Source organism: Dermacentor silvarum, chromosome 8 (genome assembly GCF_013339745.2).
Source record: "Dermacentor silvarum isolate Dsil-2018 chromosome 8, BIME_Dsil_1.4, whole genome shotgun sequence".
Classification (NCBI taxonomy): Eukaryota; Metazoa; Arthropoda; class Arachnida; order Ixodida; family Ixodidae; genus Dermacentor; species Dermacentor silvarum.
The window spans coordinates 3,033,156-3,046,345 of NC_051161.1; positions in this window are offsets into that span (position 1 = coordinate 3,033,156).

A 13,190-nucleotide genomic window follows, 5' to 3' on the forward strand; every position below is an offset into this window, starting at 1 on the left:
ACATATATATATAATATATATATATATACTTCGGCATATACATAAACGAAGGAAAGATTCACTCAAGCACCCACCAAGATAATCTGAAAATAAAGGGGAAGCGGAATGCAGCAATCATGAAACGTAGAGCACTTTGGGGCCAGAATAACTATGAGGTTACGCGCGGAATCTGGAAAGGAGTAACGCTAACGTTCGCACATGTCATTCTGTGGTTAAAATTGCATATATTGTCGGGGCTCGAAATTAACCAAAGGTCGGTAGGCCGGTTGGTTATGGGAGCCCACGGCAAAACCACAAATGAGGCAGTGCACAGTGACATGGGTTGGGCCTCGTTTGGAGTAATGCTGTTCACTGCATGCTTAGAAGAAGTATTCAAGCTCTTAGACTGGGAAGGCTTAGGAGTGAGGATCAACGGCGAATATCTCGGCAACCTTCGGTTTGCAGATGGCATTGTCCCATTCAGCAACAATGGGGACGAATTACAGCAAATGATTGGGGACCTTAACCGAGGAAGTGTGAGAGTGGGGTTGAAGATTAATATGCAGAAGATAAAGATAATGTTCAATAGCTTGGCACGGGAACAAGAATTCAGGAACGCCAGTCTGCCTCTAGAGTCTGTAAAGGAGTACGTCTATCTAAGTCAATTACTCACAGGGGACACTGATCATGAGAAGGAAATTTACGGAAGAAAAAAATCACAGCATATCCACGGGGTGAATGATGATGAGTGGGCGAAGCTCCGGAGGGAATCATCGGATCTCCCGCTTAAGGGGACGCTAGCACAAACGCGTTAGAAACGAGCAGTACTCTCTAGTAAGGAGGAGCGGCCACAGCGTCTTACGCAGCCATTTACACATGCCGGAACGTGCACCGCGTTTGCCGACGCCATCACATGACTGCTGAGAGAGTATACCCCCCGTATTCATAAACGCTCCTCGACTTGAACTTGACTTGCCACCGCCTTGGGCAGCGCGTTCGAAACGCGTTGAAGGTAAGGCGGAGAGGCCACAGCGTCTTACACGAGCTTCTTACACGGGCCGTAACGCGCTAGCACAAACGCGTTAGAAACGCGCTAGAAACGCGGCCTTTCGTTAAGGTTGGGTATTTATTGCCATCGTGGTGCGTGAGTCTATGTGCGCTTCGTGGCGTAGTGGGCTAACGCCGCGCGCTCGGAAGCGAGGGGTCCCTGGTTCGATTCCGCGCTACAGACACAGCTTCGGATTTTTTTTCTCATTTTTCTCAGACTGGTTACACACTACTACTACTACGACGGGGACGGAACGGGTGCCGCTATAAGGAGCTTCGCTCCTAAAAATTGGATGACGCTTAAGCTTCACTTTTAAGAGTGGAACGCGATAGCATTCAACGATCCCGGGCTGCTTCTCCCGCTTCCCGACAACTGCAGCTTAAGCAACCGTAATGGTTACTGGGAAACACTGGCGGCGAACGCTATGCACGAAGGCGAGCTTTCTGATAGAAACGCGGCCTCTTGCGTGGGGCGATCCCGGAGATATTGCACAGCCGCGCCAAAAAAATTGCATAATTTTCAGGTTTCCGTTTCGTACTTTTAATATTTCAGTCTGAGAAGATTTAACATAAAAGGCATGCGCTGTGGGTGTTTTGTTTCATGACATTTGTTTGTGGATTGTCATTCTTAAATTCCGAGGAATAGCTTTGCCAAGAATGCAAGACAAGGTATGAGCAACATTAATGATAGAATGGTGTGGCAATATGACCCGCATATACCGCATGTCATATAAGAAGGCGTGGCATGTACCTAAATATATTCGGAGGGCCTACGTAGTTGGGGATAATTTTCTCCGCCACCCGCCGACATCGCACGCCGATGCCGGTTGCCGACGCCGGGTTTTCTGCGACACGGAGCCCTTAACGCTGTCGCGTTAATAAAATTGGGTTGGAGTGCATACGGCAGGCATTGCCAAATTCTGACTGGTAGAGTCAGATGACGAAGCCGGAATGACGACGACGCAACGGCCATGACGGCATCACAACCGACGCAGACAGGCAGGCTCAAAGTAGGCAAAAAATGCTAATCACATTAAAACCGTCTTTCCACTTCACTACCGGGAGGCGCAACTTCTTTTAGTTCTCTAACGGAGATGGTTCGCTCGCACCTTCCAATGTCCACGCCAAGAAACAGCGCATGAATAAAGCTGACCTCACCTTATCTTACTTCACCAGCTATTGCATCACTGTTCTATGTTTCGGGCGAAGCTGCTAGATTTTTTTTTTCTCTTTTTTATGGGCGAAGCTCCTTAGGGTCGCGTATTTCTATTCGCGCCCACGCACAGCGCTCAACCGCTGGCACCACGCTGCGCCGCTCGCGCGTACCATGTTTCTAGCCGCCGTCGTTGGAACGGAGGAGGCGTTGACGGAGAACACGCTGGGCTGGTGGTGACTATAGCCTGCTGTTAGGGGATCGGTGGTATTCCTAAATAAACGCATTGATTATCCAAATATAATCTCACTATCAGGGAGGGAGCAGTCTACCTGACTGGAGCAGTATTTTTAGGGGCGAAGCTCCTTAGGGTGTGGGTCTGTCCCTCCTCTGTAGTAGTAGTAGTAGTAGTCGTAGTAGGTAGCCACGTCTACTTTTATGAAAAAAAAAAAATTCCGAAAGTTGTGTCCGTAGCGCGGAATCGAATCAGGGACCCCTCGCTTTCGAACGCGCGGCGCTAACCACTACGCCACGAAACGCACATAGACACACGCACCACGATGACAATAAATACCCAACATTAACGAAAGACTGCGCGTTTCTAACGCGTTTGTGCTAGCGCGTTACGGTCCGTGTAGGAAGCTGGTGTAAGACGCTGTGGCCTCTCCGCCTTACCCCCGTGTTCATAAACGCTGATGGCGTCGGCAAACGCGGTGCACGTTCCGGCATGTGTAAACGGCTGCGTAAGACGCTGTGGCCTCTCCCTCTTACTAGAGAGTACTGCACGTTTCTAACGCGTTTGTGCTAGCGTCCCCTTAAGCGGGAGATGGTGCAATTATAATGAAGGGCGCTCTTATAAATAGGAATGACGTCACATATGGCGCGTGTCATTGGTGGAAGTCAATTGTTCGATTTAGTGCGGCGAGACTGGGCGAATTACACGGAAGATTCACGGGTTACCGATGATTCCCTCCGGAGCTTCGCCCACTCATCATCATTCACCCCGTGGATATGCGGTGTTTTTTTTATTTGGGGTGTTGCTACGCTGCGCTCCTCAACACCCCAACAACCGCCGCTTCGCGTCGGCGCCCGGCACCACGGCTTCCGCCGTGACACCGGGGTTCAACCGACCGCGCTGGCAAACAGAGGAAAAAAAAGGAAAAGCGTGATATTAAGAAAAAAAATACTAGCCAGGGCGGGATTTGAACTCGCGTACGCATCATCCCGAAGCGAGCGCCGCAGCCACTCAGCCATACAGCCGCGCTTCCAAAACGTGCATTCATGCGAACCATATTGTCACGAGCAATGGCAAAGACAAAGACGTTGTAGTGGGGCTGGGTCAGAGGCTCTCTTGTCGGACTGAAAACCTGCTGGAACCTGTGCGCTCTGTGCAGTCTTGACTAGGCAAGCGCTAGCCGTTCACGGTTAATTAAATACTCCCCGTAACATCTTTTTGGTGGAGGTTGCGGGCTCTATTCCACCCGGCCCTGGATCTTCGGAGCGGACGCCACGTTTCTCCTGCCTCCATGGCCGAAGACAGTACGCAGTCATCGCAGCCCGCACCTGCGGCGCCGCCGCCGACCGTGGTCCTTTCGCAGCCCCTCGACCCCGGCACGTTTTGCGGCACGGACAACAAAGACGTCGACGATTGGCTCCTCTTGTACGAGCGCGTCAGCAAGCACCACCGGTGGGATGAGACTCTAATGCTTGCCAACGTCATTTTCTACCTACGGGGCACGGCTCGGGTTGGCCACGTGTTGAAAGGCATAGCTGACGATGCCTTCAACATCCTCATGTGTAAGAACTGCACCACGGTTGACTCCATTATCACTGAATGCCGGCGGTTTGAACAAGCCAAAAGCAGGTGGATTACTCAGCGCTTTAACAGACTCCCGAATACAGCTGCGACCTCCTCGTGCGATGATCCCGTGACGCCCCCTCCGTTCTCGCCGCCTAACAACTTGGCCAGGATTGTTCGCCAGGAGCTCGAAGCCATGGCTCCAGCCGCTTATCAGGCACCTGCTCACGACCATTTGGCGACAATCTCTCTCATTCAGGCCGTCGTACGTCAGGAGGTTGCCAATATGGGCGTCGTATTTCCACAAGTGCTTAGTTACGCCCCTCCGCCCATGTGCGCGTCCGGTCCTCCCACTGAACACCACAACGCCCCATTTGTTGCTGCTGCCGCTTCCGCTCCCCGGTTCACACCCCGCTACCGCAACCCTTCTGAGTGGAGGACGCCTGACGACCGACCAATCTGTTTTTCTTGCTCTCGCGTCGGCCACATTTCACGCCACTGCCGCAATCGTCGGAATTACCGACCAAGCTTCCCTAGTGACCGCCGCCAAGATCGTGGCCAGTACTATAGCACACCTCTTCTCGACGACCAATTTCCGGCCCGTGATCCTCATCGTCTGTCTTCGCGCTCTGAATCGACCTACGCCGATGTTGCCGCACAAGGACAATGGTCCAGCCGATCGCCGTCCCCTCAAATTCGCCAGTCGCGCTCCCCTCAACGCCGTCGCTCTCCTTCTCCGGCTTCCTCTGGCCACCACCCGGGAAACTAGCCAGTGCAGCTCCGGGAGGTGAGGATGCATTGACGACAAGGACAGAAAAACCTCTATTGAACCCTACTTCCAGACGCAATTTGCTCGGTGTTCTCGTCGACGGTGAGCCCGTTACTGCTCTCATTGATACTGGCGCCCACATATCTGTTATGAGTTCTACGCTCCGACGCCGGCTACGCAAAGTGCTGACACCTGCCGTCTCTCCTACTGTGCGAGTAGCTGACGGCACCCGAACACCGGTTCTTGGTATGTGCACTGCCCGCGTTACTGTTGCCGGTCACAACACTTCAGTTCTTTTCGCTGTTCTGGACGCTTGCCCTCATGATGTCATTCTTGGTATTGACTTCTTGAGCGCCCACTCTGCCCTCATCGATTGTTCTACTGGCATTTTGCGGCTCGAACTGCCATTGTGTCCTGATTACGCCGCATCAAGTCACACTCGCCTACGTTCCATGGAGTTTCTACGACTACCCGCGCAGGCTGCTACCTACGTCCTTATGTCACCGTTTCCACCGGTCCCTGATGGTGAATATGTGGTCGCTCCCCTCACAGACCTGATCCTCTCGCGCAACATCGCGCTTCCTCATACCATAGTGGTTGTTGCCAACAACAGAACGCTGCTTCCAGTCCTCAACTTTTCTACTTCGACCCATGTTCTTCCTCAAGGAATTTCACTAGCCGAACTGTCACCTCTGGAAGAATGTACTGTTTCTTCATTCACTGCTGACGCTGAGCCCATGACCCAACCTGTCATACCGGCGCCAACCCAGGCACTTCTGGACAAAATGATATCCCCCGACCTCTTACCGTCCCAAAGTGAAGCACTCCGTGGTGTCCTATTTTCGTACCTTGACGTATTTGATGTTGAGAACACTCCATTAGGCCGTACACAAGTCGTGGCCCACCGCATCGACACTGGAGACGCCAGCCCCCTTCACAAGCACCCTTACCGAGTGTCTCACTCTGAGCGCCAAGTCATCCAAAAGGAGGTTGATAAAATGCTAGATAAAGATGTGATCGAGCCTGCTTCTAGCCCCTGGGCATCCCCTGTAGTGCTTGTGAAAAAGAAGGACAACAGCTGGCGGTTTTGCGTCGATTATCGCCATCTCAATCGGGTAACGAAGAAGGATGTGTATCCTCTTCCCCGAATTGATGATGCGCTCGACTGCCTCCATGGTGCCAAATATTTCTCGTCGCTAGACCTCCGCTCGGGATACTGGCAAATTGCCGTCGACGAGCGCGACCGCGAGAAGACCGCATTCATCACACCCGACGGCCTCTACCAATTTAAGGTTATGCCTTTTGGTTTGTGTAATGCTCCTGCAACTTTTGAACGCATGATGGACACTCTTCTACGTGGTCTGAAATGGTCAACCTGTCTTTGTTATCTGGATGACGTAATCGTTTTCTCGCCCAGCTTTGACAGCCACCTCCCTCGTCTGTCGGCCATTCTCGACATATTTCGGCGTTCTGGCCTCCAGCTCAATTCATCTAAGTGTACCTTTGGGCGCCGTCAGATCAAATTACTTGGACACCTAGTCGACGCTACTGGCGTACAACCGGACCCTGACAAGGTCCGTGCCGTCCGCGACTTCCCGGTTCCACGGTCCACGCAAGAAGTACGCAGCTTTCTTGGGCTCTGCTCTTACTTTCGCCGCTTTGTTCTCAACTTCGCGGACATTGCTCGACCCCTCATGGACCTACTCAAAAAGGATGCGGCCTTTTCTTGGGGCGCGGAACAAGCGACTGCCTTTGCGTCGTTGATTTCTGCCCTCACTTCACCACCTGTGCTGGCTCATTTTGACCCGGCTGCTAGAACAGAACTTCGCACCGACGCAAGCGGCCATGGCATTGGTGCTATCCTCGCCCAAACACAGAACGAAGTCAACCGTGTGATCGCGTATGCTAGTCGTCTTCTGTCACCGTCGGAGAAGAATTACACCATTACTGAGCGGGAGTGCCTAGATCTCGTCTGGGCTGTCGCGAAATTCCGTCCGTACCTATATGGACGGCCGTTCGTGGTCATAACAGACCACCATGCGCTCTGCTGGCTCTCGACACTTAAAGACCCCACAGGAAGGCTCGGCCGTTGGGCATTACGGTTACAGGAGTACACGTTCTCGGTAGTGTACAAATTTGGCAAGTTACACAACGACGCCGACTGCCTCTCCCGCCATCCCGTTGAACCACCCGACTCCACTCAGACTCCGACACCTGTGTCTTGGCGATAACAGACTTCATCCATGTGGCCGACGAACAACGTAGAGATCCATCGTTGCTCTCTATTATTGACCGTCTGCAATCCGGCACCATCGACCCTTCACTCAACATGTTCTTGCTTCAGGATAACGTTCTTTACCGCCGCAACATGCACCCCGACGGCGCCGAACTCCTGCTCGTTGTCCCGCATCATTTGCGCAGGGATGTCCTCATCCAGTTTCATGACGCCCCCACTTCCGGGCACTTAGGCGTCTCCAGAACTTATGATCGCATACGACGACGCTTTTTCTGGAAGGGCCTCTATCGGTCCGTTCGCCGCTACGTAACATCTTGTGACCTGTGTCAGCGTCGGAAGAAACCTGCGACTCTACCCGCTGGTCTCATTCAGCCAATTGACGTTCCAGCCGAGCCATTTCATCGAGTGGGCCTGGACTTGCTGGGTCCCTTTCCAATTTCCACGAAAGGCAACAAATGGATTGCAGTCGCTACGGATTATACCACTCGATTTGCAATTACTCGAGCGTTGCCAACCAGCTGCGCCACAGACGTAGCCGACTTCCTACTGTACGACGTCATCCTCCAACATGGTGCTCCACGTCACCTACTCACAGATCGCGGTCGCTGCTTCCTGTCTCGTGTGGTTGACGATCTACTTCGATCATGTGCTACTCATCACAACTTCACGACCTCATATCACCCTCAAACTAATGGACTCACCGAACGCTTAAACCGTACACTGACCGACATGCTTTCCATGTACGTTTCCGATGACCACCATGATTGGGACGTTGCGCTCCCGTTCGTCACATTTGCATACAACTCATCCCGTCATGAAACTGCCGGCTACTCACCCTTCTATCTTCTCTTTGGACACCATCCCTTACTACCCTTTGACACCTTGCTCCCTTCTGATCCGGCCTCCACGTCCACGACTTCCAATGCGCAAGATGCCACCACGCGTGCGCTCGTCGCGCGCACCGTAGCCCGCGCTCGGCTCACGTCATCGCAGACCGCACAAAAGGCCATCTACGATCGTCAACACCGGGATGCTGATTTTCCGCCGGGCTCTCTCGTCCTTCTCTGGCTCCCATCTCGTCGCGTCGGCCTGTGTGAAAAGTTAATGTCGCGGTACGTCGGACCCTATCGCGTGCTGCGCCAGGTGACTCCTGTCACCTATGAGATATCTCCCATGGCATCCACCTCATCGACTGCCGCACCGCGAACTGACATCGTACATGTTTCCCGCCTCAAACTTTACAACTGCGATAATCCATTTTGATCACAACAAGCACCGGGACGGTACTTCATCGGCCGGGGATAATGTCACGAGCAATGGCAAAGACAAAGACGTTGTAGTGAGGCTGGGTCAGAGGCTCTCTTGTCGGACTGAAAACCTGCTGGAACCTGTGCGCTCTGTGCAGTCTTGACTAGGCAAGCGCTAGCCGTTCACGGTTAATTAAATACTCCCCGTAACAATATGATTGCGTTCGAGCGCCCTCAGCGAAAGAAACCACCTAGAAACGCGGTACGCCCGAGCGGCGCAGCGTGGCGCCAGCGGTCGAGCGCTGTGGTAGCCACGCTGTGGTAGCTCGTCGCGCCGTCGTAGCCACGCTAGTACTCGTCGCTCCCGCTAGAGGCGCAGCTGGGCTCTCTTTCTCGTTCCCGACGCGCTCTCTCTCTCGTCCGTAGCTAGGGGCGGTGCGGTGCACAGGGGCGTTCGTTTCTCTTTCTCCCTCGTTCCTCGCCGCGCTCTCTCTCTCTCGTCCGTAGCTAGGGGCGCTGCGGTGAACAAGGGCGTTCATTCCCGCCGCGCTCTCTCTCTCTCGTCCCTATCTAGGGGCGCTGCGGTGCACAAGGGGTCAAGGGCGTTCGTTCCCGACGCGCTCTCTCTCTCTCATCCGTAGCTAGGGGCGCTGCGGTGCACAAGAGCGTTCATTCCCGAAGCGCGCTCTCTTTCTCTCTCGTCCGTAGCTCTGGTTTACCCGAATGATCCCCCGGTGCTTCGCCCACTCATCATCATTCACGTCGTGGATATGCGGTGATTTTTATATTTTTTAATCCTGCCTATTGTGTAATGTCCCGTAATGTTTAGGTTTGTGCACCGCGCAGGTCACAAGCTTTGCCGAACAACAACAAATCAGGTGGATGCACAGCATGAGACGTCGACGTAGCGATTTCACGAGGAGGTATATAATGTGTCTGTGGAAGGAAGAATAGTAGCGAGAGGTGGGCACAGTGAACAGAACTCTGAATACATTTGAGGATTGTGCACCCCATGTGTTAATGGGCTACGTAACCATTCTGCAGCACTTTCCAAGAACATATCCAGCTGTAGATAACCATTGGCCCCAGGATAAGGTATGCCAAACGTAAGAAGATTATGAAAATCAAACGAGCCGTTCAATGTGATGGGCTATTTCATTGAATGGTCTATGTGCTTTAGATGTGCCTAGTGCCAGACATTACTTGTACATCCATCATGCTGTAATTTATTCTTTCATTAAGCAGAATAGAGGGGCGCTGACTCGGGCTACTCCGTCAGTCTTGTACGGCATGGCTACCGAGCGTATCGGGCGAGAAGCGAACGACCGAAGAACCACGCAAGACAGCGGGAAAGTAAGGGAAGGTAGCTTACTCGCCTTAAAAAGCGCGTTGGCGCCTAGCAACGAGTCATTCCGTTTCTCAGAGCCACACATTGTGCTTCGTGTTTCAGTGATAGAAGTCGAAAACTTGTCTTTATTAAAACTCTTCGGATGACATACGTTGCCATCCACTCCTTTCCAGTATCTGGAGGCTACGAGGGTGCGATGGGGAAAGGAGGTGTGAAGTTGTTTTGCAAACACTCCTCCAGCCCCTCGGCGAACATGAAGTTGAAAAGGAACCAGTCGTCAGACGATTTTGTCGGATGGATTCATTCTACGCAGCTTGCCGGGCGGCGCGGACGATGGCATGCGTGTACGGAGCAGACGACGGGCACCAAAGCCGTTGTAGAAGAACGAATTGCACGATTTGAAACAGGGTGGTTGATGAATAAGAGCTTTACATTTACTACTTCTGAACGCCACGCTCCGAAGAAAATGGCGGACAGTCCTGAATAGCCGATTTCTTCAATTGCAGAAACGGGACGACTCGGGGGAACATGACACTTTCGCAGAGGGGAATCCCTTCGTCCCAAGAACGGGCAATGACTCTCTCGTAGAGTCAAGTAGCCAGCTAGGGTCTACGAGAAGCTCGTGCGATGTCCAGACCACGCGGCATCACTGCTCGTCTTAAGCCGATCGAGGCGGTGGCTGTTGCCGGCCGCCCTTCTCGCACTGAGCCCTTGTTTGCACAGCGTCACCGCTGCAAGCACTTCGCACCCGTCCGAGGGGCGGATTTCAAACAGCTCTTCGACACAAACAAGCCCGCCTACATGCTGTCCCGTCAAGTGAACCGCGCACCGTCTTTAATTTGCTAATGAAAATAAAGTGGATGCTACCGCGGCGGAGAAGCCTCTTTGCACGCGACCGCTTCTAATACGCACGGGCGTAACAGCGAAGCACCACCCTTCCTTCGCGAGACGAGTGCATCGCGCAGCACTCGACGATCCGTGTGCACAAGCTGACTGCGGCCGACAAGCAGCGCGGCGAACTTAATCGTCTCATTTCTGCGTCCTACTGCTCGGCCCAACGCAATGTTGACACGCTGCTTTAATCTCCTGCGTGCCTTTGTCTTTTTACCGTGAGCGGCGGCGAAGGAGGGATTCTCAAGAGGCTCATAATTGAATTGAAATGTAAAGGTTTCAACAAGCGCCTTGTCTGTTTGACCTTGTGGGTGGTAACCAGAATTACGATTTGTTTCTGCTCGAGCGGGTTTGCGGAGCTGCAAGCTGGCACGCGTAGACGACCGCTTTAATGAAATTCTCTGTCCACCCCACCACGCCTTTGTGTCGAAAGCTAGCTTACAGTAGTTGGGTTCTGATATTTTTTTCCAATACTATACACATCCAAGCCGCCCTGCCTCTAGATGTAATAGTGCTGGCGAGCCCTGGATACGGGTCCGGTGTTTTTCTTTTTTATTCGTGGTTTCAATGGCACGCGTCTACTCTACTTGTCTACATTCTCAGGGTCAGATCTTGTACATAAATCATCGTGAGACGAGCCTTCGTCGTAACACAGTCCATCGCTCACATAGGCTGTGGGTTCGGCTCCCATCGGCGACAAGTTGGTTTTTCGTCCACTTTCAATACCCTTTGTGTTATCATATTTCATTTAAACCGTGAAATCATATGCTTTCCTTGGCTTCATTTTCGGTTGTATTCATATTGTTGCTATTGTGAGTAAAACACCCGGGCCACGACAGTATAACTTGACGTTTATACAGACGGGCTATGAAAATATAAGCAAGTTTACTGGTCTAGTGACAATAAGAGTGCAATTTGTTTTCTTTAATTAGAATGGAAGGCCACACCTTTATCTCCTAGTTGAGTACGCTAATGCACGTTACGGCTTAGTCTTCCACAGCTGCGATTTTTCAGTGTTAGCCTTACCTGGCGAGTTTTATACTTAAAGACTACTATATACGCCTAAAGATTGAGTATACTGTAACTGATCATTTGAGCTTGCACAGTGCTTCCAAAAGGCGTCGTGATTCGACGGCCGTTGAGAAAGAGGTCTGCATGTTTAACGCAGCCGTTCCACGACACTACTTCGCGAATTGTATCTCGCGAGTGTATCAGCGAGTCGCAACGCAGGTCACCTGCCCATGCGTCACAACATAGACTCGTGAGGCTCGAATGATCACCTCCTACACCCATATTTGAGAAGATATCCGTGCCAGAGCAAGTGGCGTCAGGAGATGGGAGCACCACCCTCTCTTCTTGCCTGCTCATAGCACCACTTGTGTTCTGCTGACCACCACAGTCTGGAATGCTGGAAAACAAACCAAAAAGCCGACGCACTGTGAGAATCTATGCTATGCGAAGCATTTTGCAGGTACCTGGCTATTCAGCATTGTTCCACAAAGCGGTACCAGGTGGTCCTGCAAATTGCGTGGGCCTCGAGCATGTGTGTGTGACGACAGCAGCACCGCCGACCACGTTGTCGACGACGGCAGTGGCAACATTTCTGCGCCGGCCGTTCGACGCGAGCCTACGACGATGGCGATTGTTGGGTTTGACCAGCGTGAGCGAGAGGAAATGGGTCTTCATCAGGGGCTACGTCCGTACACCCGGCGACAAAAGTTTACCGACCACGGGATCTCAGAAAACGTTCAATTCACGAGCAGCCTGTATCCAGTAAAACAGTACACGACAAGGTTGTTAACATATTCTAGTCGAGAGCCGAAATGCAAATACCACACTGCCTATTTGAGATATTGAGGTTCTTTCTCACATATCAAGGTCCGTAATATTTTGTGGTCGAGTGTATACATATAACTATTGCATGTGGTGTATGCTAAAACGACGATGGCATTTGTACTTTGGCAAAGCAACGTTAAAACTTGGGCTATAACCAAGTCCCTATGCAATGTCGCACAGTTGCTACGTAGCGTAAGCTGATACGAGGAAAGTGCTGGGCTCGAGGGGGGATATCGAGGCACTGTTACGTCGATGCGAGACTAAAGGTCCAGGGTGCGCTTGTGAAGCGGGTCGATGCGCTCAAAAGTGAGCCCAACGTTGGGCGGGACGCACGGATCGAAGGCGGCAGAGGAAATACTTGGAGCAGTCGAGGAAAGATTGAACAGGGCCGCGATCAAGAAAGAAAATGATGGAAACACCGACGTCCCCTCATTAGGCAGCCATACGAAGTAAGGATAGTAGTTTTATCGGCCGTGTAAAGTTGTAAACATGCGCTTGCTGACTAAATAACCAAGCACGTGGTCACGCGCGCACGAGCAAACACGAACACATCTAATTCGATGACCGCGGACATTCGCTGTCAAAACGCTGGCGTCAGGAAGCGCGGCAGCAGCAGCGAGTTAACATTGACCTTCGTGCTGCTTCAACGCGAACTACGCACTCGGCAAGGTAAACTGGCAGCGTAGCTTCCGCAGAAGCCTACATGCCAAGAAAATGGCGGCTCGTTGCAGCCGTCGCCATCTACATATCGGGGGGAAAACTAACAGCGAGCAAAAAAAAAAAAAGATCTTTCTTGGCGCGAATGTATGAATTTCTGCAGCGTCCGGCATTTCGACCGTTACGCCAGCAGCTATTTTTCTTTTGAGGCTGAGGCGAGCTTGCGACT